This window comes from Phalacrocorax aristotelis, chromosome 4 (genome assembly GCF_949628215.1).
Source record: "Phalacrocorax aristotelis chromosome 4, bGulAri2.1, whole genome shotgun sequence".
Lineage (NCBI taxonomy): Eukaryota > Metazoa > Chordata > Aves > Suliformes > Phalacrocoracidae > Phalacrocorax > Phalacrocorax aristotelis.
The window spans coordinates 12,040,465-12,068,370 of NC_134279.1; the positions used below are offsets into that span (position 1 = coordinate 12,040,465).

The 27,906-nt window shown below is 38.6% G+C and overlaps 1 long non-coding RNA gene across 1 annotated transcript; it reads left to right on the top strand.

The window, feature by feature from the left end:
• Positions 1-60: 60 nt before the first annotated feature.
• On the top strand, positions 61-25,360 carry LOC142056906 (uncharacterized). The gene is made up of 3 exons (XR_012660465.1): positions 61-225; positions 19,428-19,512; positions 25,244-25,360. It is a non-coding gene; the product is annotated as an uncharacterized LOC142056906 (long non-coding RNA).
• The last annotated feature ends 2,546 nt before the right edge of the window (positions 25,361-27,906 follow it).

Consider the following 27,906-nt stretch of genomic DNA (forward strand, 5'->3'; position numbering starts at 1 on the left):
CCGGTAACACCACTTATTTCTGAAAGGAAATGTCATGCAGTTCTCTGCTCTTCCCAGGCCTGATACCTTCAGGGGAACCAGAAGCAATATGCCCGCTCCTTTCACTGTGCACAGTTTCTGCTTGACGTGTCTTGGGTTGTTCCTTCAGAAGACCGACTCATGGAGTGAGTCATAAGTGTAGAGGTGCTGAGAATTCAGAAATCATCTACACAAGGAAGAAATAAGGTAAATATGCCTGTACTTCAGTGTTTACAGTGTACTGTAACATTTGGCAGTGAAAGGAGCTGAAGTGTATCACTAAAGCCTACCATAACCAGCTAAATTATTATGCATACCTGGAATGTTTTTCAGGGCAAATGAAGGTCAAGAAATGGATGGGGGGAATGACGCATCTCCAGAGTCTCTATTAAGAATGAGTAGGTTCAGATTTTACTTACATTCCTCACACATGTGTCTGTGTGAAAATGGTAACATTTCTCGTAATAATTTTTAAGAAGATTGCAACATTTTAAAATGTTACTTAGGTTTTCTGGTATGATTTATCCCATTGTCCACAGCAGGACTGCTCATGTAAAAAGGCAAATGAGATTATTTGGTTATCTTTTGCCTTCTTGTTTAGTCTGTCTACTCTAATTCTAATACCATCTGTCTTTAAGAATCAGCATTTCTGCAGTCTTTCCAGTTTCTTCTTGACTACTATTAGTCATTTTAGATTCAGATTTGGAAAGCTCTGTATACAGTTCTGGTCTTCCCCATTTTTTTTTCACACAAAGATGGGTAAAGTATAGAATGCCATGTTTGTTATATGAGAGAACAGGGATGGCTTTAAAAAGTAGAGGTGACTTTGGCTAAATATGCTTTTTGAGTACAAATGTGACTCAGCAATTACATTTGATTTGATGAAAAAAAAACATCAAGACAAAAGCCAGATAAATTACCTACTGCAATAGGGAGCATACCTCCTACACCACCCCCCCCAGACTGTATCTTAAGTGTGTCAAATGATGATTTGCCGCTTCCTTACACACAACCTTAGAAGCAGCTTTCTAATCTTCAAGACTTTTAAGAAGTTGCTACAGATAATAAGAGAGCCACGACAAAGAAATCTTACTATCGCCTCATGGAGTTATTACAAGTTTCTTAATTTATAGCTACTTACTTGGGATGGGGGAAACAAAGGCAATTTAAAATAATTATTTTCAAAATTGTTAAAATGAATTAACTTAGTGTTCTGGTGGTATTGGTATAGTGTCAGTAGTAACTCTGCATTGGTATGGAGCGGAACAAAGGTATGCTCATATTTTGCTGGAACAGCAGAAACTTATTCTAATTGTTATTGATTACTCCAACCTACAGCAGTTTCACAAATATTTCTGAGCTTGTAAAAATATTAAGTTTCTATAAGCATCACTTTGAATTTGCAGGATACGTTGTACTTGTTTTTCTTCAACTGATTGCCTCTATCTAAAGTTACTTTTTAATGATTATTTAATTTTTCTCCTTGCTTCTCCAGCAGGAAAGTGTTGCACAGTGACCAAGTGGTCTCAAATCTCAAAGCTTTTCCCACCAATTGATTAAACATAGATCATAGGTGGACAACTGCTATCTGAGTTTGTAATTCTTGGGTGGTTGGTAAGCCAATTTAAGGTAGCTAATACCATTCATCACTGAAATATGAAAGCCTGTGGGATTGGGGAACTGGAAAACTTTAAATCTCAGTTTAAGTAGGAAAGTCTGAGTGTATATCTGAAATAATAGCAAGTGCTCCACCCCAGACAGTCTCAGCATAAAGCACAACATATTTTGATCAGAGAGTATCTAATGTGATGTTTGCAAACTTCATGAAATATACATATCCTTCCCTGTCTGAATTCTTAAAACATCTAAGCTTTAAAGAAATTATTATGAAGTTTCTCGTGTTTATGTGGTTTTGCTCTTTTTATTGCATTTTTGAGTAGGGAAGAAAGACAGTAAAATAAAAGGAGCTTGTAAAGAGAGAAGCAAATTCTTGCTTATAAAATGAAAATTAGTACTACCCACCCACCACCACCCCACTCCCCCTACACCCTAAAAAAAAAGTATAGAGGAGCCTTAAATGATCCTATAGGAATGACTGTATCTACAGTACACCTCAAACCAGGTATTTCAAAGCTAGGTACGAATAGGAGTCCAATTCAGAAGATTTATTGAGCAGACTGCAGTTTTCTTGTATACACACCTCAGTTTCCTTCCCACTGAAGTCAAGGAGTGTGAAGATTGTGCACTGCCACTTCTTGACCCACTGTGTGCAGGGTGGAGGAAGCCCAGCATGTACTTGGGCCTAGAAATGGTGAGGTGCCCCCATTTCAGGTGTATCCAGTGCCCATTAATTTATGCTCCTTCCCTGCAAGCTAGGTCAGGCCATAGGGATGGGGCAACAGCACTGCTCTCTGTTAATTAGGCAGCATGGCTACTGCTACCATCCAACACTTGTGTCCTAAACTGGATGCAATGCTACTTTGAAGGGGATATCCGCAGCAAGGAGAGGACGGAAACAGCATTAAGTGAAATATCTGTGTGAATAATACTGAATTCTAAATGTGTCACCCTTGGTAAAGCTGGCGGTACAGCTCTGTGCATTCTGCTGAAGGGAGGGCAATGAAAACAGGAGGGAAGAAATAGGAGCAGTCTGTCTAGAACGGGGCAGCACCCAGGTCTAGCAGCACTAAGAGGTGAAAAACAACCATTTGCATCACTCTGCAGATGCAGCAAACTGTAGGAACAAGAAAGAGATGTTCAGCTCATCTGAGTGTAGCAGGGAATGAGCACTTTGGGACAGGGCACCTGGCTTCTCTGTTTGCCCTGCCTGCAGCCACTTGCTGGCCCTCAAGGTGTTGCGTGTTTTTAGCCATCTTTTCTCCCCTTGCTGTACCTGGCATGCTGCGGCTCACTGCCAGTAGTTGCTGGGTCCTAATACAACCTCTTCGAGATCTGGTTATGGAATCAAGTCCCACTTCCACTGAGCCCACAACCTTGCCAGTGGCTCCCTTGGTATGCTGGCTTCTTATACCACCGTGCTGAAGCAGCTCTGGTATAATATAGAGCTATCTCTGAAAACCGTGGGGTGTTTTGGAAGAAAGATGTCCACAAAAAGGTGCAATGATGTGACCTTGAGTAACAAATTCAGGAATGATGGGAATACAGTACAATTTTTGTTTAGGAAGGGCCTCCGTCTGTACTTTAAAGTTATGCTAATAACCAGATTTCTTGGCTGCCTACTTTTATTTAGGCTTATTTATCTTGGTCATCTGGTTGTATTTGTTCTGCAAACACCTTTCTGTTCCCCCCAAGTAATTTTTCAACCTATTAAGCAGTTTGATTTTGAGAGAAAAAGGTTTTTCAAACTTCTCAGAGGTTTGAACTGCCTACAATTTTCAGCAGCTGTCTTGAGGGGGGACATTATGTTAGTGATGAGAATCAGGGGAAAAATAAAGGGAACTTGAGTTGATCTGTTTTGTTGATGTGCCAGATGAATTACTCAAAATATTTGTGGCTCAGAATGACTCATGATTTTTTCTTCTTTCTTAATAGGTTTGGGGGAGAGATGGGACAGGGATGGGAGAGCAGGTTAGAGGATGTGGAGGAAGGACTCAATATTGCAAAACTGAGAAAGATAGATATTGGAATGCATAGGAAAGAACTAGAGTTAGAGTAGAGATGGACAGGGGATAAAGATCTAAGTCATAAATCTATAGGAAGAACTTTGTTAGCCATACTCCTTGTGAAAGAACTAATTTAAGTGCAGAAATTTTCTGAAGTCTCAGATCTTTTCATTAATCTCCAGGTTAGCACTTTAAAAAGGTTTACCATAAATTCAGCACTTGATAGTTTTCTCCCATTGGTGCAAGGCCTCCCTCTATTACATTTTACACCTATTTTTTTTTTTTCTTTCAGAATTAGCACCAAGCAGCTATATGCCACATGGATGTTTCTCTATAATAGGCAAACCCCAGGAAGCTCATTAAGTTTTCTTTATGGCTCCTATGCACTGCTGGAACCATACCTAAGTGGAGTGTTTGACTGTCAGTGATTAGATACCATGAGGGTATATACTTCAGAAAATATCATAGTTGGCATACAGAAATAGAGAAGTATAACAGCACTGCAGAGGACCATTTATTCAACAGGCCTTTCAGTTGCATAAACAGTAACACTTACTGAGTTCCTGACATTGGCTTCCAGCTTCAACAGTAAAATTGTTTCTGGAAGATCCTCTGTGTAACCATACAATATGGCAGAAGTTAATATATCCTAAATTCAAGAAAATTGTGGATGTCAGAGATGAGCAGATTCCTACTAGTTTAGATTTTTACTGTTTACAATTCTATTTTGAGTGCTTTGGTGTAAAATACTTCTTTGAAGGGAAATATACTTGTGAGAAATATGGCTTTGGTGGAATATTTAGTGGGTGACTGGGGGGAGGGAATAGTCTTGTTACTCAAATGTTCCGTTTTAACGTGATGCTTACGTAAAGACATTAAGTGACAAACTTGAAAAATGCCAACAGATAGGCTACTCCTGAAGCAAAATATGCCAGGTCTGTAACTGTTATGAGGTTTTATTATTTCTTGTGTTGGTGAGCATGAGAAATTGGTGCTGTTATCAAGGTAATCTTTGATAGTACTCTAGGAAAGGTACTACTGAGGAATCTTCTTTTCCTTCTTCCTTTATTCCTTCCCCTTTTCCCAAAATTTCTGATTATCTGTTAACATTCTAGAATTGTTTTTTTCCATAACAAGTCATCTTTTCTATTTTAGGCCTTCCTACTTTTCTCTGCATCCACACCACTGTAGATTCATTGCACAGTTTTTGTTATATTTGAGTGGATAGGCGGATCTTTCATACTAAAATTACAGTTCCCAAGACTTATAAGAAGACAATAATAAAATGACAGAGAAGATCATACGGAGATCATGCCCTACAGCATGTGTACTTTAAAATGTCTTCAGGCAGGACCCACAAAGGTCGTTGTACCACCCATGTTTGAAGCCCTCTTGTAAAAAGTTAGCCAATGCATTGCAGCTTAGTATTGAGTAGTAACCTAGCAATGCCATTAGGCAGTGCGTGCTGCTCTCTGTGTCAGTCTGACTTAGAAATGAAAGTGTATTTGAAACATTTGTCCCCTTCTTTAAATTGTTTGGTATAGTCTGAGGGATGCTAAGTAAGTAATATTCTCTGTTTTGCAGAGCACCCCTCCTGTTTTTATGTGAAACAACTAACAGTTCTCAGTAACTTTTAATACAGTCTTACACAATGAGGTGTAAATTGCACCAAAACTGTAAAAAAAAAAAAAAAAAGGTTAGTACAATAATTTTCCAAAGTTTTGCTGCCTTCCTCATTTCAGTAGGGGCTAAACCCCGCCCTGCATTGCAATGATCGCGGGGACCAGCAGGATGCACTTATGGTCACAGGAGCGCAGAACTGGGCACCTCCTGCCACAGCTCCTCCACGCAGTGCGCCCGAGAACAGGTCGTGGTTGGCACCTTTCCGAGCCCACAGCCCTGGGCTCATCTCAGCTTCCCCCATAAGTTAGAATAACCACGAGCTGCTCTAATTTCTCTTGGCAGAAAGAGCTCCCTGGAGGCATTCCTCTGTTTCTGAATACTTTGTGTTAGTCGGAGACACTGCTTAAGATACTCCCTGTCTCTGTGTCAAGGACAGGGAATACGTTGCATAAAGCACTTTGCTCAGAGGCCTGTTAAAGGCACCTTTATGTCTCTAATGGACTAGAGCAGTGCATGAGGGATTAATCAGAGGGCAAGAATGATCCTCACTCCTTGGTTCACGAAATATTAGTATCTCACAGACCACATTTTCATTTTCTTACAGCACTTCACAAGCCAAGCGAATGCTTCAGGACAAGTCGCTTATTACTCAGGGACAGTAAAGGATAGAAGCTTCACAGAAGCAATATATTTACTTCTAGGAAGAGTATCTTCTGTCAGTTCTCATTTTCTCCTTGGTTTTGAGCTTGCCTAGGAGCAATTCTGGCAAGATCTGAAGGGAATGGCCACGGGAGGTCACTGTGACAGGACTCCCTAAGTAGGTCTCAGAGGGCCTCTGATAGGAGATAGGGGGACGTTTTTTACTTTCTCTAATAGCTTCTACAAAACAACAAACTTCTTCACCACCCCCTCCCCCCAGTAATAACCCACCTACTTGTGTGAGATGGTATAGTTTTTCCATACCTGAAACAAAATTAGAGATGATACAGTAATGGGCTCACAGCATGGATTATCTCCATGGCAATATATCGTACACTTTGGAAACCACTTGGTCTAGATGAAACATGTTAACCCTTTCTTTGTTTTGTGACTAGATGCAAAAAAGATGCCTGGATTACTCTGATTAGTTAATTTGGTACTGTTACTCTTATTTTCTTTTTCTCTGTTTTTAATATTCCTCTTTTCTGTGTCCTTCCTGTATCTTTCCTACTCTGTTAAGCTGGCGTAATTAATTTTCACTCCATTGTGTATTACTTTCTTGCCGTCAACTACAAGTGAAATTGCAGTTCTCCAGCCTCTATATGAGACAGAAGAAGCACTCTTACACTTTCTTATTAAGTACCAAATACCTTAGAGGTCTAGAAGGTGGAAGCTCTGAGCATGTCTCTTTCCCCTTGGGCTATCTTTCAGCAAAAATTTTGCTGTTCTAATTGGCCCTGGCCTGCTAATACGTGGTTAGAAACCAAGAGAATAAATGAACTCATGATGGGTAAATATTTACTACTGCCATTCTCCTGACGAGGAACCCTTTCCTCCAGGATGTTATAGTAGCCACCAATATAAGAAGAGCTGGGCTGCGTTATGTTTGTAAGTGCCCCCCAAGTAGCTGCAGACTGCATAGCCACCTACTCCCTGAACTAAACAAATCCAGCTTCTGCAGTCTCTCCTCACAAGCTGTGTGCTGTAGGGCCATTATTGTCTTGGTAATCTGCTGGATTTTTTCCAAATTCTCAACGTCTCTCTTGAACTGGAGAGTCCCAAAACTGGCCATGGTGTTTTAGGTGAGCCTCCACGAGTGTTGAGTTAGATAGGTATAACAATCTGTCTTGTTCTGCTGGCTGTTCTCCTCGTAATGCTGCATGTGTAGTTTGCCTTGTTGCTGTGAGAGCACACTCTTTAGTTCATTTTAAACAAGGCATCTGCAGTAACTGCCAGACCTTTTCCATCATAGCTGGCACTCTGCAGGTTGACTTCCAGCCTGTACTGACACATAAGGTTATTCAGCCCTAAGTGGAGAACTTTTTGCTTTTCCTTGTTGGACATGAGTAGGCCTGATTCTGAAGCTTTTCAAGGTCCTTCTGGACTGACTGGGTAAAACTCCCCACTCAGAAACTGAATCTCTGAAATGGGTTAAAAGTTCTGACTTAGCCAATTTAACCACATTGAATTAAGTTTATTACAAAAGTGAGTCTCTTCTTTGTTACTTGAGACACATCATTCAGTTAGTATCTGTCCCCTTGCTATAAAACATTTTGAACAAGAGTGTTCCACCGAAATAGATTTGTGGCTAATCTTGACCCACGTGCTCTAACTTGCATTATCATCTATCCTGCAGACTCTGTAAGGCCTGAGTTCTATCTTCCTCATTTTTTGTAGTACAGTCAATCCAAATTAGACTAAACTAAAAGATATAACCTAGTCCAGTTCAAAACAGGCATTCGGCATTCTGGCTGGCCCATTTCAAGTATTACTAGTCTTGTAGGTATAGTTATTTCGCAGGCTAATTTATTTCAGAGTCATCTTAAGCATCAGCAATTTTTAAAGGCTGTGGTACTGAATTCTGCCAGGACTCAATGCAGCAAATTCTGCTAGTAATTATTGCATTTTATTTCATTAATCAACATAAGGGTATTCCTCACTTTCCAATGCAAAAAAAAATAAGAACAGCATTAAGATCAGTATTTTTTTATTATTTTTATTGATTTAGAAGGTCTATTTCTTGTTTTACTTCACCACTGAATCATTTCAAAATCACTGAAGGCAAAGGTGTTACACTAGCATAAAATCAATAGGAAGGGAGTTAAAAGGGCCATACTTTCTACATTCAGAGAATGAGAAATGAAAGAGAGGTTTATAATATCATAAACCTTGGAACTGTATCTGGTAATTATCCCCGATACGGCCTGCCAGGGAAATGACCACCATCTGCTGCTGCCCACCAGTGCCCTGAAAATACAATCAGGCTGCTAGTACTTGCTGGAACTAGCAGTAAACTAATCCTCTCAATTTCAGCTCTTAAGATTACATGTAATTGTGTGTAAGATGCAGGCTCAGTCTGCACAAATTTTTCAGGCTCTGAAGTTGTGAAGATTGAAGTAGATCTCATTTGTCCTAAACTTGTTGTTTAACTTCCCCCTCTGTATTTGTATTTTGTCACTGCTTTTGTTTTAAAATTTCTGGCAAAAAATGGCTACCTGCAGAGGTTTCAGTGTATTCTCTCTGGTTCATGCATTTAGAAGTGAGACTTTTTGTCACAGAGCAGCTTTGAGCTAAAGTTAATCTTTATGAAACTGAGATAAGACTGCTTTTAAAATAAAGAAAATGTTTCGAGGTTCTGAGGGAGTTTCAGTAATATACACACATCTCTACAAGGAATATACAGCAACTAGTCCATGGTAAGACAAAGTGCGATAAAGAAATCTGCTGAAATGAAAGAATTTACAGTAGGAAGAAATGGCACAGAAAAGTTAGATTACAAGAAGAAGGAGGCGAAATAGAAAAGGAGAGATTTTCTGAAGAATACAGGGGCACCCTAATTCTAGTTTGGCCATTCCTATGTGCCTCTGTCTTTCAATGCAGTAATAAAAGGGTATCTTCACAGAAGATTTTCTTACTAAAACAAGTAGAGCAATAATAGAATAAAATAACGTGCGAGTTCATAGTACTTCAAAGTACAGTAAAGAAGTACTAAAATATTCAACCAATAGCTTCTAAAACTAGAGAAAATGGAATTTAGGGAAAAAATGGGAATATGAATAAGGCAGAAAGGAGAGAAGGAGGGATTCTGTTTTGTTTGCTCTCCCTCCCCCATTTCAGACGGATTAAAGAATTATTAAAAATTAAAATGCAAAATCGCTTTCAGACAAACCAGTTGAGAATGGCTTCAGCTGAACAGGGTAATGCCTGGATCCCAAGGGACCCGATTCTTCATCTGTTTTTGGCTATGATATAAAGGGTGTCTCAGAATCATTTGGAGTGGCCTGCAGCAGCAATAACGTATTCCTTAGAGCTGCGCTGCTCATTGACAGTATGCAGGACAAGAGAGGAAAAAACCACTGGAGAGACTTTTTGTTAGTGTGAAGTGAAGCACTTTGGCTTCTGTGAATGAAAACAGGACTATGGCGGCATTAGCTACAAATTAAGGATGAAAATAGGCTCTGCCATAAGAGGTATTTCTCAAGAGATAGCCATCTCAATTTTTGGTCAGTGTTTGGAGGCAAAGAGGGTGTAGGGCTCAAGCTGAACTCAATTAAATCGTGGAATGTGTTGCGAAATTAAGGTTGTGAATATTTTAGAAAAATGTAACATTTTGCTCATTTAATTGTGCAAGTATCATTAGGGATTCAGGTGGAAGGTATTACATTGATAGACAGTAGTATTACAAGGGAAAATAAATCCACTGGCCTTTCAGGCAGTAACGAGCACTGAACACATAATTTCCACTCTGTGGCTCAGAGAATCCTGTTCCATACGTAAATACGGAGGAAAATAAGGGTTTACATACTAAAACAACCCAGTAGTCTACATTAGGGACTCCCATGCGTAAGCTTACAAGAGTGAAAGAGTGGAAGCTCCTCTAACTCCCTTGCCTACCTCCCTGGCTGGGCGGCTGTTCATCACCACCTTTCGCAAACACTCCTGTGCCCAGTGCAGAAAATGCAGCCGGTCCTAGGGAGGGAAAGAAGGCACAGTGGTTGCCTCTAGCAGCAGGAGGCAGAGGGCACAGCAGAAGGTACTGTCATTGGTATTGGTCTTCTGAGACAGCTGCTGCACCTCTTAGCTGCTTTTTTCCCCCTCTGTCTTAACTTTCAAGTCCGTGCTTTCCTTCTAATTATAAAATAATAAAGGAACCTCACAGTGGTTCTGCGCAATCATCTCGAGGTTTTAGTCCCAATTCTCAACTCGCAATATTTTTATTTCAGCTTCATTTCCTTCTCTCCGGTGATATTCAGTTACACTGAAACACAACTTTCTGAACTATCTTTATGGATAACATATAGAGGCAAATTCAGCTAAACGTATATTAAGCAATTTATTGCAAGTGCTGCAGTACATACAGGGAGGAAGATGGAACCTAATGTGGAAAAAAGACAGATCGTTGTAGCATGATTCTGTTTCTACCTTTGCCCATAGTGAGTGAAAGATGGCACAATGCATAACTGTGAAGGCAAAGGTACAATGTAATACATTTATCCTTGTACCACTCAAGTGAAACAACTGTGAGAAAGATAAGAGTCCTAACCTTACAAGGTATATAAATGATAAATGTGCTATAATATTTCCTCTCTCTGTGTATTTTTCTCTTTTGATAATGCTCTTATCTGAAGATCTCTGCCACAATATTATAGAATACATTTTATTGTTACATAAGTTGGTGTGCTAGCTTTATAAATAAATATGTTCAGCCTATCAATATGTTAAATGTAAAAGCTAACATCCTCTTAGCATGCCTCCAAAATGAATAGCGTCTTTATAATGCCATTTGATATGCTGAAGCCTAATGATATTTCTTGTTCAGAGACTGTAGCCATTCAACTTGAAAACAAATAATTAAAATAAATTACACCACTAGTGTCTACAAACTAAGGAGGTGAACAAAAATAGCTGCGCAGGAGGAAGGTTAACACAGGGGTATCTGTTGACAGCGTTATGAAGACCTCAAAGGGATTCGTATGTTCGCCTGCCTGCAGTGATGTGTGTGAGGAATCCCATGTCAGGCTGTTAAGTTTAGCAAACAGGGTTTCCAGTAATAGATTTTCAGAAAAATGTGGTTACCCGGGGGTATTGTATACTTCCCAATTACTCAAACATTCATTCAGAGAGACTTTTTCTTCTCTGCTCATGTATGCGTGTATATGCATATAATTGTTGGCTTTACTTGTTTTCTGTGTTTTTCTGCTGATGTGTGTTGCACTCAGTGTAGCGAGAGAGATTCCGTGGCCTTTAACACACCTGCCAGTCACTTCCTACAGGTGCCAGTTCCGATGCACGCCGGTTTTTCTGATGGTGATGAGTGACTCTCACAGCCGTTGTTGTTTCACCTCACAGCTCCTCTTAGTTTTCTTCCTTTGCTGTTTTTTTCAATGCTCAGTGGAAAGTTCCCATGTTCTGGAAACTTTAGGTCCCAAATATTATTCATGCTGAAGGCTCTGAGATGCAGGCCTCTCTGCCGTGCTGAATAGCTAATGACCATGAAGTTTCTACTGCGAGGAAATCATCATAAACAACCCAAAACTCTCAGCTTGGGGCAGGGCATTCTCTTTAGTCTTTTCCATGTGTTCCAATGTCTGTTTATTGGTGCTCATCATTTCAGAGGAAGGAGCCAACTGAGGTGATGTATGAGCAGAAACAAGGAGAGAATTTTAATAAGGAAAGCAGCATGGGCCAAGTGGCCTTCTCTGTACTTTAATATGCCTTGTGGTCTTGTTGTCTCCAAACACATCCAACTATAAATAGCTTCGTTTTCACCAACCTGCTGCTCTTGCAGAAGAGAAAAGAGGCATTAGACAGGGCTGCGCCGCCTTGCTGGGCAAGAACAACCCATGCCAGCCCCAGCCCCCGGTGTGTGAGGTGCTGAGACAGGTCTTCAGGACACACCCAGATCACAGCTGTCCTGCCCACCGAGCACCTCCTTGGGGTGTTTGTAGGCATGACACACACCCCAAAGGGCTTCTGTCACCCCACCAAAAGGCTTAACCCATTTTCAGCTACGTGTACCCTAAACATCAGTCTTTGACAGCTGCCATGGGCTTACATGACTTATCAGCAACTGAAAGGGGGAAAACCTGAGGGACCAGGAGAAATGGGTTTGCAGTGGTCTGCAAAGGAGGTCCTGTCCCGCCCGCACCCCAAAGGATGTCAGTTGCTGTTCCAGAGCAAGCAGCCAAGCCTCTTCCCAGTCTTTCTGAATGCCTGAACGGAAGATGTTGTCCCATGCAGTCACATCCCACACAATGACTGGAATCCAGACTAATTCAGGTTCTGAAAGGTAATTCACTCTTGCCTTATAATCTTTAGATGATTTAGGCTTGTCTGAATAAGGCCAGTAATAAGATGGCTCTTCTTCTACCCTGTTCTTCTTCTATCCCAGCTGCTTTCTCAGGACGTCCTAGTCCATAAACAGAAAGTAGAATACTAAAAAGCCAGAGGGAAATGAAGGAAAGTAGGAAAGTTTTCACTGGCAAAAAAAAAAAAAAATATTCAGATTCAAAACATGAGAAAAGTTTTGGCTGACTTTTGATTCTTTTAAAAATTACTTACTTTTCCTAAACTAATATCTGGAATTGATTTTTTTGCATTTAAAAAGGAGGTGCTATTTTAGATTTAGTTCTCCTTAGGGAGAACTATTGTTAGCTTGAACTTGTATCAATTTTTTTTTTTTTAAGATAAGTTCCATAATTTCAGGCATGTCAATGAACAGTGTCACACTGCGCAGCTATATCTATCTGCTTCTTTGGATTTGAAATAGAGTAAGAATACTTCAGTGATTCAGTTACAAGACCAGAAGTCAGAAGATTTGGGGGAAGACTTAAGACTTGTCTGAATTCATCTTAGCTATTTATGGTCTTAGAATAAGTAACCTAATTTACATCTGCTTAAGGCCTGCACTTTACAAACTCTTCCAACCTATTTCCAACTTTGACAAAAAAAATACTTATATAAGACGTCTAGCAAATGACGTAACCCCTGTACCCCAGCTTTCTCTTTTGTAAAATAGGATGACGATGATGATAATTACATACATAACTTGAATAGTGATAGCAAACAATGGCATTGGAGATTTTCAGAATGCAACATCTGTGGAAATAAGAAGCAGTATGGGAATGATATCTAGGAATATCCTACAAGGAAATGGCAGACAGAAGCAGTTGGATTTTAGAGGCCAAGCCTGTTTTCAGCGTGTTTTCAGCCAATCTAGGTCATGACTTTTGGAGGATGGATACCTTCCCCTCCTCACTCTGGTTTCTGTACAGCTCTGGACACACTAATAATAAACTTACCCAAAAAATGCTGAGTTACCGATGACACCAGAATGTCTCTAAAGCACAGTTACTGCATTCGTTGCCTTTGCCACTTTTTGGCCTGTACGTGTCTTTGTAGAAATCAAAGGTTATTTCAGTCCTGAAAATTGCGTTGCTGTTATTTCATTGTGCTGAGCTTTTCATGCAGTGCAGTAGCTGAAAGAGGTGAGAGAGCTGCCCATTTTGGAAAGAAAAAGCTGAGGCCATCCATTTAATGTCACTTAGGATCTATTACAGCAGAATAATTCGTTCATTTAGAATTTTAGATCAAAGTATAAATAGTCTAAAGCTACACTACGTCCCAGAGGTGAGAAGATGGAGACTATTTGCAGTTATAATACCAGATGTTTCGCCATTGCTATAAATTCAACGACAAAAACCGAAAATAAAAAGCGAGCTGTTAATTGGGGATATTTGGAGTCATGTCACAGGTGAAAGATGATCTAAAATGCTGCTTCATCGCACAATGCAAGAGTGAAATTAGCACATGTCTATTATCACTGCTTGCAACTCTGCAGGAAGCTAATGGAAATAGCTTAATCTTTTCAAGCTCCTCTAAAAGGAGAAATATGGGATTTCACCTGTTACTGAGTTTTCCCTCCTCTCTTGCTCCTTGCCAAATTCTTACTGCACAGCAGATTTTTATTATTTAATGCCTTGACTGTAGATTGAATAAATAACCGTAGAGATCAGGGACCCCATCATTCATTTTTAGAGGCAGCTGTAGTGATCTGTTGTGGTAACGGTTAGAAAGGGAAAGGGTGCAGTCCTAAAATTCCCCCTCTTGAATTGGTTTCAGGGAGTTCTCTTTCCAAAGCAGTAAAAGCAAAGGCATTAATTATACATTTCCATTATGACAGAGCCAACATCAGCAGTGACTAAAACATAATTTGTTTAGGTGGCAGTGCAGGCTTTTCTCTGATCAAGTTTTGTTTCCCACAGGGAGGCATCAGTCTTAAATTACACAGCAAGCAGGCAAGAGAGAGGAAGCAAACAATAAAACACTTCCCAGAGGAAGAAAAGAGGAAAATTTGTCTCTCAACGTCCTATTAAATAAATAAATCTACATCTTTTGTCACTTAACAAAAAAAACCAGCAATGGGGTTCAGCTTTAATTAAAGGAAGTATGTTTTCCGTGGGCCTTCATAGGATTGTATTTTAGACTTCCAGTGATAAGTTGCTTTTAATGAAAAGGAACTTTCCCACTGGAAGGAAGGAAAGGATGATAGAAAGAAAAATCCCTGAGAAGTGCTGACAAGATGGAAACACGGGATATCTTACTTGTCCTACTGTAATCCATAAAGGTAGAGTAATTTGGATTTTCTTTAGTAAGGTATGCACAAAACCAGGACCAGTCTCTATCAGCATAATTAATTGTAGAGGAACACCGATATCTATATATTTACATGCAATTAAAGATGGACATGCATCTTCCTGAGGAGAAATATATGTATGTTTTAAGCTAGAACTCAGTTTAATGCTGTTAAGCATGGGCGTAATTTTACTTCATCTTCAATTGCAGTGGATCTATTATTTTGCATAAATCAATGAACGTATTTTAGTACCTTACTGAATCAAAGGCCCCAAAGGAATGCTTTTGTTATTTGCTTTTAATTTTTGACTGCTATAAAGAACTGTTGGTTGTGATTTTTTGTTGTAATTTGACTTTTAATATCATATCCCCTGACTGCCTCAGCCTCTCTCTATTTGGTGTGCACAAAGCAAAAGCAAATACGGGCTGATTTCTTACTATCTCCAACACTTTCAGGAGAAACAATAAAAACTAGGATGAGCTATGTGCCATTTAACAGGAGTATCTTCCTGTTCAACACACCATTCCCCCTCCAGTGGTGTTTGCTGGCAATTTCAGATGAATGGTCAGACAAATCCAAAACTGCATGTCGTATAGAATCATTAAGATTGGAAAAGACCTCTAGGATCATCAAGTCCAACCCCCAACCCAACACTTCCATGTTTCTTAAACCATGTCCTGAAGTGCCACGTCTACACATTACACAGTTTTTGAACATGCAGCAAATACTCCTTTAGAACTTCCATTGTGCAAAATTAGATTCTCTCTAACACAAATAAAAAAACCTACATGTCATGAAAATGATTATAGAGTATGTTGTGTGAGCTTAGCCTGTTTAATTGAAGTAGTTCCTGTATTAAAAAAAAAATAAGAATAGATGCTTCTGACTACTCAAACTTTCTGAAGCAGTGAGGCACTAGAGAGAGTCACTGCAAATATTAGTTTGAAAGGGAATAAAAGCAGCATTGTCTTCTTATTGCAGGCTTAAACTAGTGTGATTTATTTTATAATTGAAACATTTAGCCATGCTTTAATTATAAAATTAACCATACTATACTAGTCATTTGGAACCTTAAAATACAGTGGTCTAAGATCATATATCTCGCTACCACTATCATTCATAAATGGGCAAGTTGCATTGTTGATTCCCCAAAAGAAATGATGGAAACACAGATAAAATGCTATATAAAACCGTGAAAAATGCTAAGACAGTGGTCTGGGAACAAATTATCTCAATCTTTTACATGTGTTCTCAGTTTCATTGCTCGTAACTGAAATAAGGAGCAAAGGATTAATACGAAGACTGGCTGACCTGGTGTCCCAAGATTGTATCACTTCAAGTGAGAATTTTGTGCTCATTACTGAAGTGGCAAAGGCTGCAAATCCTGCTGATGTATTATTATAGTATGTAATGTGGGGGGAGAGTGTCCAGGTTACACTACAAATGGACACCCCCTTCTGGCTATTCAAGAGGTAAAAACCCTAAAATAGGTCGACCACTTAAGAGTGTTGTCTGTATCTTCTATACTACACAGATACACACCTCTGAAGCATTCCATTGAATTGTAACTGGATTTGACTCTCTATTGAAACGGGCTTTCGAATGGCATATCCATGGCTCCTAGTGCTGGCGAGCTTTGTGCAAGCAAGCAGATGAACTGCCTGCCTGCCACCAGTAATACTCTTCTGAACATTTCAGGACAGCTAAGACAAAACCAGGGTGTCTTGCTGCCATGTTGTTTCACTCTTCCTGCAGCAGAGGATGACTGCAGGAGCAAGGCAGTTCTGCACTGCTGATATGTATTTGCCTGTCTTTAATCAACACAGTCACAAAACAAGACAGATTGTACGAAACTGTGGCAAAGAAGTAAAAGATGTGACTCGGAATGAAATGGGAGAAAGATGTTCAGCCAAAAATGTGCTCAAAAGATCCAACTTTTAATAGGCAGGATTAATTTCCATTGGTCTGGTTATGCTCCTGAAATGCAGAATTACACAGTGACCAGTGAAGTTAGAACCATGAGATTCAGCCCATCAGATCAAGAGGGAGCCTTTACAGTCACGCCTGACCCATCCAACCCATCTGTGAAAGCCTTTTGCAAAGGCAGAAAATCAAATTAGTAGATGTTGGAAAGGTTTGCTGGATAAGTTTTTATCTATACTGACTCTCTCTGAGGGCCTAGTGAATTCATTGGGAAAAGAAGGTAAGACCACAGAAAGAGAACAACTCTTTTTTTCCTGCTATAAATGAGGTGGTGGGAAAAGGAAACACTTCGCTGTCCTGGCAGCACTCCACAGCAGGAATCCTGCCCATTCCTGGGAAGACTGTCTTGCCTCCTACACGAAACATGCCAGTTCATTAAAAGAAGGGCTTTTCCTACCTGATGTGTACAGTTAAACCTTCCTAGGTGTTCCAGTCTTTCACTTCCATCCTTGTTAGAGCAGAAGATAAATCTATGAGTGGAATAAGGCTGAATACTTAGTCCCTACATTGCTCATAGCAACAATGTTGTATCAGGGAGTGGTGGATATCATGTTTTACATCTAGTTTGCCATAACTAATTTTTTCACTTAGTGAAAAGCCCCTTTTTTTGCCTCTTCACCATCACCTTTTCAGTAGACCAGGTAATAAGACAAAGTTGCCCCGATTTATGTTAGTGACTTCACTTCAAAGACAGGAAAAGATTAAATGACTGGATGGAGATTTATAGGTTTATATGTACATGCAATCTCATCTGTTGAAAATGGATAATAATATGACAATGAAGTATGTAAATGAGGCAAAATGAGCAATGCTAATTACAGCTGAAGAAGGATAATCCTGGCCCTGCTGAAGTTGACTGGAAAAACTCCCACTGACTTGGTAAGGGCAGGATTTCAACCAAAATGTCAATACTGAACTATAATGGAATTACAGATTGGGAAATCTTGTTCTGTAATTTACACTTGCCTAAACAAATTGTGAAGAATATTCCAAAATCAAAGCCCTGGATGGAAATACCTCAAAACATAATGCAAATTCAGATCAGAAATTAAATGTAGTAATTCAGCACCACCCTACATACCTATACTTTAGTACCGTCTTCAGTCCTTTATAAAATGTTTGAGTTGCTAGAAAATCTCTGTTGATAAATCATTCCAAACTGTGTGACAGTTAAGCGTGGTGACTGAATGGTCTCACTCTGATTGCCTTTTGATTTGGTTGGGGTAGAAGATTGCAGTGCTGTAGGAGGCAAGAAACTGTTCAAAACAGGAGAGCAGGCGGGAGCACGAGTGCAAAAACACAGTTGCAGTTATAGATGCCAGCCTGCTGGAACAGCTACAAAGTGAATTCCTGTGTCATTTGGATAGTTCTCTTTTTGTTTAGTTTATTTAAAAAAACTAGTAAAAACCCCTCTTATCTCACTTTCCTATATGCATAATTCTTCCTAGGTCTTGTTGCATTTTGATAGCTTAGAGCCAAACGAAAAAGAACCAGGCAACTTGAAGTAGTATGTTCAGGTTTTTTTGATTCTGGAAGCTGTGAAATTAATTGGGTTTTGAAACGTTTTCTGTGTTTTCAGATTTTGTTTGTGAGAAGTGAATATTCCTAGAGAGACTTTTGCATCTTGGATTTTGCTTTCCCTCAAAAAACTGTTACTCAGTGGTAATATATTATGTCACATTTTACATTCTGTTTGAAAAGCCATCTTTTATTTAAGAGTGTTCTGACAATGTTTTTAAGATAATTTACCTAAAGTCATTGTAATTTATTCACACTGTTAAAATATCATGCAGGCTTCATGAATGGGGACACTAAGATGATATTTGAAAGTTCAAAAAATGCATTTTCTGCAACAGCAGCTGTAATGGAGTTGCACTTGGGGAACATTTTTTCTCTGATGCCTTGTGTTTGTACAGTTTTTATGACCTTAAGGAAAGAACTCAAGCTGATCCATACTTGTAAGATTATTTTCCTCCTCATAAATATGGCACGTAAGACTGACTACCCTGATTTCCTGAAATCACTGGAAACATCTTCAGTGAAAGCTGGGCAGCAGGAAGAGCTCTCCCCCTGTGTAAATGTTCTAGTTTTCATCTGTAGACATCAGGGCTTCCCGGAAGATGCCAGACTGAAATGGTTTGGATGTGAAAAGTGCCATTTGGTTATTATCCAGACGTAGAGAACCATTATCGAAATTGTTCTTTTTTGGGGGTACAATGAATGCTGGAATCTTAGTAATTTCCTTTCCAAGCCCATTGAAGTGGACTAAGTTTTGGACTAAATACTATTGTGAGCAGATTGGAGACCCAGATAAAAGGAATTAAGAAGAGAGGTTGCTCTGGCTGTTCATCTCTGTAATGTGTGTATTTGAAATTTGGAAGTCTGCTGCTCCAGATTGGCTGCTTGTTTCCCAGGCACAGTCATTCTTAAGTCCCCTTTTAACTTGCTCTCCTCAGCAGGATTTCTTCTGCTTGCTAATTGCCAGCAGTGAAAAATCTACAGAGGCAAATTGATGAGGAAGAAAAGGTTTCCAAGCCAAAGGGCTAAAAGAATTCCAGCCACTGGGGGGGGGGGGGGGGGGGCGGGGCGGGGCGAAAAAAAAGGCAAAAAGCTTTTGGCATTTTATTTTCTTTCTCTCCCTCTCCCTCTCTTTTATTTTTTTTTTTAAATAAGGAAAAGATCTTTTCCTACTAATTCTATTGGCAATCATTTGGCAGGAAGTATTTCTGCAGAGTCTCATAGTCCCAGCCCCATAAATAGGCAAGAGATCAATAGCTGAAAATAAACATGGTAGCTACAACTTCTAGATTTGTGTTAAAGATTCTGTATTTGTTATTTTTTTTCAGCTCTGAATCACAGTATAGCTTGAGCAGAATGACATACAGTCCCCATTAGTGTGGATCAGCGAGGACGTATGTTTAACAGCTTCAAGTAAGTGCATTTCTTTTTCTCTCCTGATCATGCTAAAGAGCAGATATCTGTAATATAGAGTGAAAGACCTTAAAAAGTAGTTGTACACAGGAAACCATCTGCTGGGAGAATTTCTAACAGCTTCTGTATTTATCTGTTCTTGGCCCAGTACTAGCCAATATCTATATCTATTACCTTAAGTCATAGGTCAAATTGGTACTGTTCTAAATGAAAACAGCATTTGGCTGCACTGGGCTGGCAGCCTTACTCTGGGCCACAGCATTAAAACAAAGTACTAAATTCTACAGAGAACTGTAGTTTTGCAGGGGTAAACTGATGAGACCGGTTGTTTTTACAGAATTGTCTAGGTCATCAAATTTTCTATATTTCCAATGTGTTGTTATATACATATGGATCAATATTTCTCTTGAAACAAGATTATAAGCCACACTTATTGAGGAGACCTGTAGCGTCACAGGTTTAAACCAAGCTCCTTATTTAAAATTGTGAGATAGAATTCCTGGACGAAAACTCAGGAGAATATGGAGTAAAAGTAGGTATTTACTATTCTACGGTCTGTAACATTCATGAGAGCATTATCAGTTGTTGGGTCAAGCTTCACTGTATTTTTAAAATGAGTTCAAGAAAGTACTGCAAGAGTGATTTGAAGTTAAAAATAGCTGCTTTTCAGCAGGGAAGTAAAGAAATACTGGGAAGCATACTCTTCTGACACCCACTCAAGAAGAAGGTTTTTTGATTATTTTTCAATTAGCGTGCTAACCCACAGGAAATTCTAGGGATGGAAGGTTGAATCTAGTTTCAGATGAATAATAAGATATGCTTATAACATAGGATGTAATTAATTACTGAAATTACTCCAACAGGGATATTTCAGTTGAGGTATTCAAATGAACTTTTGGGGACATGCCTTAGCTAAACCAGGCATGCCTTAGCTAAAACAGAAATGCTAGATTCTTTGCAAGGCTCACAGTTTCTAACATTCAGAGCTTTCTGTGCTTTTCTCAGTGAGGCTGTGAAGCTTTTTCCGTACATTGTCCCTATTCTAATCTCAAATATTTTTCCATGACTGTGTAACACAGAATGATCGCTTTTGCTTTCTTTTCTGCAAGACAAAAATCTGAGTCGCTTTAACTCTTGCACTAGAACGAGAATGAGGATTTTTTTTTTCTTTGCTGGATTCCTTATGTTTTTCCATGCTCATTTTGAACTGTTTGTATTGTTCAAAACAAGACACAGATGCTAGGTGTTTAATACAGATCTTATTAGCACTGTGTATACATTCTTCAGTGTTAAATTATCATTTTCTGTATATCTAAAGACTTCATTAGACCTTTTGCAATGGCAAGCTTATATAGCAGCATGCTTACAGTTGATGACTCTTAAATCCCTTTTCTCAGAAAGGTCCCTTTGTCATAGCTTGAATGTTTTCTTCACATGTATCTTGTACTGAATTTTTCTCTATTAAAACCTACTTATTGGCACCCAGGCAATCTGATCATTCTTTAATGTTTCTTTTAATTGCTTATTATCCTTAAAAACATCTGTAGACATGGCAGAGTTGCTGGTAATTATATTGTAATCTGAGTTACTGATGAAAATACAGAGGAGCATTTGTCAAAATATGGACCACATAATGGTCTGTTGATGGTGCTCTATCAAGAAATTTCAGTTTGGTTTAACTGAAATCCATTTTATTGCATGATCTGTTCATTCCATTTACAAGTTTTCTTTAGTTAAGTAAAATGACCTTGAGAGTGGAAAATAACAGAGGTGGCTTTATCAATCAAACCTGCAATCTTGAAAAAAGCCCCTGAAAACCAACAACAAAAAAACCCAGGTTTGCTAGAAAAGATTTGAGCTCAGAGAACTGTGTGAAAAGCCTTTAGTTATCTTTATGCAGTTTACCCCTCTCAGAGGCTTAGTACTATTCAAGACTCATCAGGACCATCACTTACTGGTTTCCCAGGGCAATTATCTTATCCCATTTTTGGGGGGTACAAGAAAGGATGGATATTGTTCCCACTCACTGCAGAATCACACTGGAAGGTGAACATACCAGAAATACTTCAAGACGTAGAATATTTCCACCCTCACTGAGAGACTGAAATGTCATCCTGGCCAGGACAATTCTCTGTGAGGAAGCTGAAGAGCCTGGTGATCGCCTGACACACTCCTTGGGATGGGAGCAGCTATGATAAAGAATGCTTCCTACAGAGTCAGTGATTCCTGTTGCCTCTCTGTAGTTCAGACAGGAGAAGAAATCAGGAAGGTAGAACTATCGGGGTGGGGGGGGGGGGGTGGCTGGGTGGGAAGAGGTTTAAACAGCCACAGTGTCCTAGGAAGTCACTGGGTGGACTTTTTCTCCAGATGCCCCCAGAGCCTCGCAGAGCTCAGGTCAAATGAAATACCAGGCATGAGGGCATGAATTGGTCTTGCTGAGCTGCCCCCCCTCCTTTAGGGAAATAGGTGGTATCTTAAAGGACCTTTATGGGGAAAGCACCAGCTGCTTTCTCTGCACTCCCTACAACCTACAACAAGGCCAGTAGAGGTCAACGGGTGCCCAGGGAAATCATACCATAACTTACCTTTCTCTGAGCCAAGGGGAAAAGTATGGAAGGGGGATGTAACCCGTTCCCTAGGCTCTCCTGCTGTGACGGAGACCGTTAATTTGCCAGCTCACTCCAAATGCTGAGGGGAAACTCAGACTATGTCAAATATAAAAGGGGATGCTGGTAATTTCTCCAAGATCTCAGTGTCAGAATTCCAAATTTTATTTAAAATGCAACATATGTTCCTTCATCCAAACATACCAGAATATTTTAATGCCAAGTAAGTTTTAATTCTTGTTCATACAGGATTCAAAAGTGAAGACAAAGAAAAGCCATAGTAAAAGTTGAGAAGCATTCTTGCTATATGTTCAGCAATGAACTAGAAATAACACCCAAGTAAGGGAATTATTTATAGAAAGCAGAATCTGAAGAGAAATGCCAAGAGATGTCAAAACTGATTGAAACATGCAGCCTTGACAGCTCTGAAATTCATAGGCTGACTATCTGCCAGAATTTGTGCCTGATACTTTATTTTCTTCAGTGGCTAGGATTGGCTATCAGTATGGTATAAATGGGCGAGGGAAAACAAGAAACTAGGAAACAATATTTGTTAGCTCTACTTCCCTCCCCCAGTCTTGCGTGATGTATGCTGTTAACCACTCTGATGCAGTTGAAATGATAGAACTAATGGGGCTCACTGAAATACCACTCATTTCATTTAGTGCAAAAAAGCAGTTTAAAAGAGATTTCAAAAAGATTAAATTAGGCAAGCTTCCTATGCAAAGCTGATTCTTGATTATGATGCTGAATAATGATTACGTCCTGATCATTTTAATGCTTCTCCCAACAAACAAAGTTACAAAGAGAAGAAGCACCAGGTGAGAATGATATACAATGAGCTCTATTCTCCTGTCAGGGCACATGGGTACTATGTCTTTGCGCTGATATCTTTGAAGTTACACTATGTATAATAAATGTATAATAAAAAGAGAACGAGATATGGCAGTTTTTTTGGTTATAGACATAGAATAATCATAGTTCTGTAACAGTGGCCACATAACATCAGTGTAACTGAGGCATGTTATATAAGAAAGCCTTGCAACACCACTGAAAATATAAATATTATTATATTGTGTTATTAGGTCTTTATCTACCTTATTATTCTCCTTTCACAAAAAGGCAAACTGAACTGTACAATAGTTAACTGACCTATTTAAAGTTGCACAGTGTCTTCAGAGGTACATCTGAAACTAGATCTCAGATAATCTAACCCTGATGTCTGTATAAAGACCAATAAAATTACTTTCTTTTCTCCAAAAAGAAAAATAAATAGGCTTTGAACAATGACATCTTACATAGATCCATATAACGGCTTTGTCAGATGTAACACTGTAGGGATTCTCTCTTATTCAGGACCCATTATAATCCAAATCATCCCAGAGACATATGACAGCAAGATACATGCCTTGTTCTTGTTGCCCTGTAAACGTTAGAAGAGCACTTTCTTAAATAAAAATAAAAATAACAATTATGACTATTCTACAGTTTTCATTTACATGGAAAGCTCTTACAGAGATACAGTAAAATAAGCACAGAAATATGTTAGGAAGTATTCATCTGATTTCATTACTATACATTTCAAACTGGTATTTCAAAGAATATCAGTTATCTATTCATAACCACTTCTTACAGTGGAAAAGTACATTCTTATAATAAAAGCAAATTTAGGAGTAATACATTAAAATTGCAAAAGAGATTTTTCTACTGATTTGGTGCAAACAGAAGATAAATTAAACACTTCACTATTTCAATAATCATCAGAAATACGTTTCCAGTTTCAAGACGTAGATAGGTAATCAATTTTATCTTTCTTTAATTATGTTTCATAGCATAACCTTCTGCTGACAGACTACTCAAGGCTTATGTCAACCAGAATAATAGGTTGCACATGTTATTGATTTAACTATCACTTCTAGGAACTGATCTTACGGTTTTATTACACTGTTTTTAACAGTTCCTTTCGGACAAGCTAATTCTACAGATCTAAAGAAATATAGATCATGTTCTCTCGACATGTGTAATCGTTATACCTTCCTTTTAATCATCTATGATAATCAATTAAAATTATGGAGCATTCAAGCAGATGTTCAGATGCATTATGTTGGATGCATTAAAGATAGAATGATGTAAGTTAAGACAGAGTGTGTATAAGAGAGAGGCTTACACAGTTATTTTATCTGAGAAGTGATCACCTAAAGCTTATCTGTAGAGTTTTTAACTACAAGTCATAAGGATTTTGTTTCCCCATTTCAGTGTCAGTATGTGCCCAGGAATTAAGGAACTCCACCAGTTTCTTCAGGGTAGGAACACCATCAGACCTTCCATAAAACACCAGTCGTTTAAATTTGGTTGAAACTGCCTTAGTTAATGTTTCAAAGTCCCATCTTTTATATTCAAATCCTAATTCGGTGCTCAATAAATTAGAAATAGCAAGACTCTTCTTTCAGCATTGATGTGTGTACTACCTGCATTTTCTTTCTACCCCCTCTGCTTTTAAACTTTCCCACCTGTGTGCTTCTGAATAGGCGTTTAGATTTCTACATTATGGATTTGTGATCCTTACCTCTAGGTTCACGCGCACACGTTTCCTCCTACACCATTTTTTATGTGCCCACAACATTTCTGCTGTGTACAGGTGGTCACTGAAATCTAAGGGATAGTACTTAGTAAATACATTTTGTTCCCCTGGGGTGAACAGAAGGCTGCTAAATTATGTGAGCTGAAGCTGTCATTTACACTGAAAGCGTGAAGCCTCAGCCTGCAGAACTGGGCTGCTCAGGACGCTAAACGCCAGGAAAGTTTCTGTAGTCCTCAAAGCTCTGTTATATGAATGGCCAGATTTATACCTGCATCTACATGCAAAAAGATGCTAATGCCTGCCTGGTTGGGCACCAATGTCCTCACATACAAGAGACCAAGAATCCCCAGTAATGGCATCACGCTTTCACAAACTCTCCTTCCCTGAATTTAGCAGTTTTTCTTCTGGAAGGCTCAGCCCGCTGGCTTTGCTCATTTGAAACTTCTGGGGATTTTTGACAGGTGAGGAAGAGGTGAATATTTTCCTTTTCACTACCACGTATCCTATGTTTAATTTTCTTCATCATCTTGCTTTTCCTTAATAGAGTTGAATAATTAATGGAGTTTCTGCCTCCTAACTTTGTAGTACAAACTGGTGAATCATCACAGATCTTTCAGTGTTACCTTCAGGGAAACAGGGAACTACCTTCAAAAATCTCGTATTATAGGTAAGTAATTTGATTTCTCTTCTCCATAAATCATTCTTTTTTAGAATATGAAATTAAAGAGATTTCTTGACATTTACCTACCCTTACCTAGAAAGAAAACAAAACTGAAAGACACTTCTTTTATGTTTGCTGTATAAAACTTTGCAAGTCTTTTCAAAGTTAGATGCGTACAAGCTTTACCTTAGCTGAAAATAATAAAAATAAGATAAAATACAAAGCTTTCCTGTGAAGCACACTGGGACTGAATTTCCTTCTTTGCACCTAGGCTGAGATGCTGATGAAATGGCAAGTAGATCATATCTGCCTCATCGTCTGAACATAAAGCTCTTGACAATCGGAATCTTCTCATGTGATAGTATGTAGGCTTGGTTTGAACCATACATTCCATAAAGTTCAGAAAGAGCTGAACTTATTTTATTTCTGGAACTCAGCAGGAATCATATGGAAATATTTGAATTGCCTTCCAACTTACTGTTGCAACATTTTGGTGAAGTCAGCCTCACCAAAATTATTGACAAAACTCCATTGGTGTAAAAAACCTGTACAACTTTTTGCATTGCATTATTTGTTTTTACTTTATACATACTGCTGTTCCCGTTTTACAGTAGTATTAGTATTATAGGGAAAAGATTGGCAATAGTTAAATCAAAGCAGAATTTTCTTGGTTTTCTACCTTGTTAGTTTCAGCAGAATAACTACAAATGTGTTGGCAATAGATAAATACAGCTCGCAGGTTTGCCCAGCGTGCTTCCATCCTCTAACTCATTCTGTTGTATTTCTGCATAACATCACTTAAATCCACCGAGGCTATTACTTAGACACCTAAGAGTAAAGGTTGTATTCAACCCACTGTAACATGTCCTATCTCTTATAAACGTCTTAAAGTTCGTTAGTGTATCTTATTGTTTGATCCTTGTAGCAGACTTTGAGGTATGTTAATTGGTTCAGAAGAATGAAAACCTGTGGGTGTGTATATACTATCTTTAGTGACCAGACCTACTGTGCAAATATAATACACAGTTATATTTATATACATTTATTCAATCTCAGTTGCTTTATCAAAACTCACTTGCTTTTCATTATAGTCAAATACAGGCAGCTTTTCTGATGTTTTGGCTCCCCTTTTTAAAAAAGTGAGTGTTTTGAAAACACCTTTCCATGCGGTATTGCAATAGGTCAATTTTCATAGCTATTTTGTTAGAAAGAAATCAAAACTAATACTGAACTCAGAGCACCAAAATAGGTCCATGTACTCGACAACTGAAAGGAGAGCAAAGATCTGTGAAATGTATCAGTGGTAGTAATTGCTATTTAAATTCTTTTGCTTCTTGCTAGTTAGTGGGGTTGTCTCCTACAACTGTAAAAATGTTATGATAACTAGACAATGTAAAAGTTGTACTAAGAATGTGCTCTTTTATTCTTCTCTAGTTATTTGATCGGTGTAATACATTTTAAAGAACAGGCAGAACATTTTGTTTCTACAATTATGCTTATTTTAATAACATGCACTGCTATTTTAGGCCTGTTCAGTACAAAATCAGACTTGTAAAATACAGATTTTAAAAAAAACAAACTCAATAATGGACAAGTAACAGCTTGCAGGATCAATGCATTGCTCTGAAGAAAAGAGGGGTGAAAAATTGGAGGGCAAGACTGGTGAAAGCAAAAGCGAGATCATCAGGTAGAGACGTGTTTCTGGAATATTTTAATTACTGAGAGTGTGCTTTTACGTAGAGCATCGACAGGGTGTAAAAATGGTAAATGGTTATTCCTAGTTACTTACTTCTGTTGTGCTGCTTTTTCTATTGAACAGAATTTTTTATTAGCTTTGTAGGTTTTCCACAATTTGTAGTGACTATACAATGTCCATACAATGCTTCTTTCAGGATATCTGGGTCACTATTTTATACTTACAGACTTTTATCAATCTTTTGTCAATGTTCATGGTAAAGTTTCCCAGAACATCTTCTGTGTAAGTACTAGTTTCTAAATTTGAGAGCTCCATGGATCCCAAGCACAGCTGGAACAAAGGAGAACCAAAAATCTGAAATTTTTCAAGTCACAGTGCACTTTTTCAAGAATCAAATTGATCTCATAGACCAATCTTTAGGAAACTTTAACACAAGCTATTTTATTCAGCTTCAGAGACTTGGAATGAAACTGTACTCTGTGTTACTTTTTGTTAAGAACACTATATCCATAAGTAATATTAAAACTGAATATGTGGTTAGAGTCGAACAAATGAGGTCTGCAAGAACGGAGACTGGTATTTAAAACTTATGTTTGAGGTCAGGTAGACTGGCAAGTTAGTGCCTTCCTCTTTGCCTTTATTCTTTTTAGGTACTTGTTATGTCAAAGATGAGCTGCATTGCGTATACATTAAGCAAAACTTAATTGTTTTACTTCATCAAAACATGTGCATAATACTGTATTTCATTTTTACATAGTATGTCTTAGATTACGTTTTTGGTGGGTTCTAGAAAAAGATTTAAAAGAAAATAATACGGCGTTAAAGAAATAACTGGATATTCATATTTTTA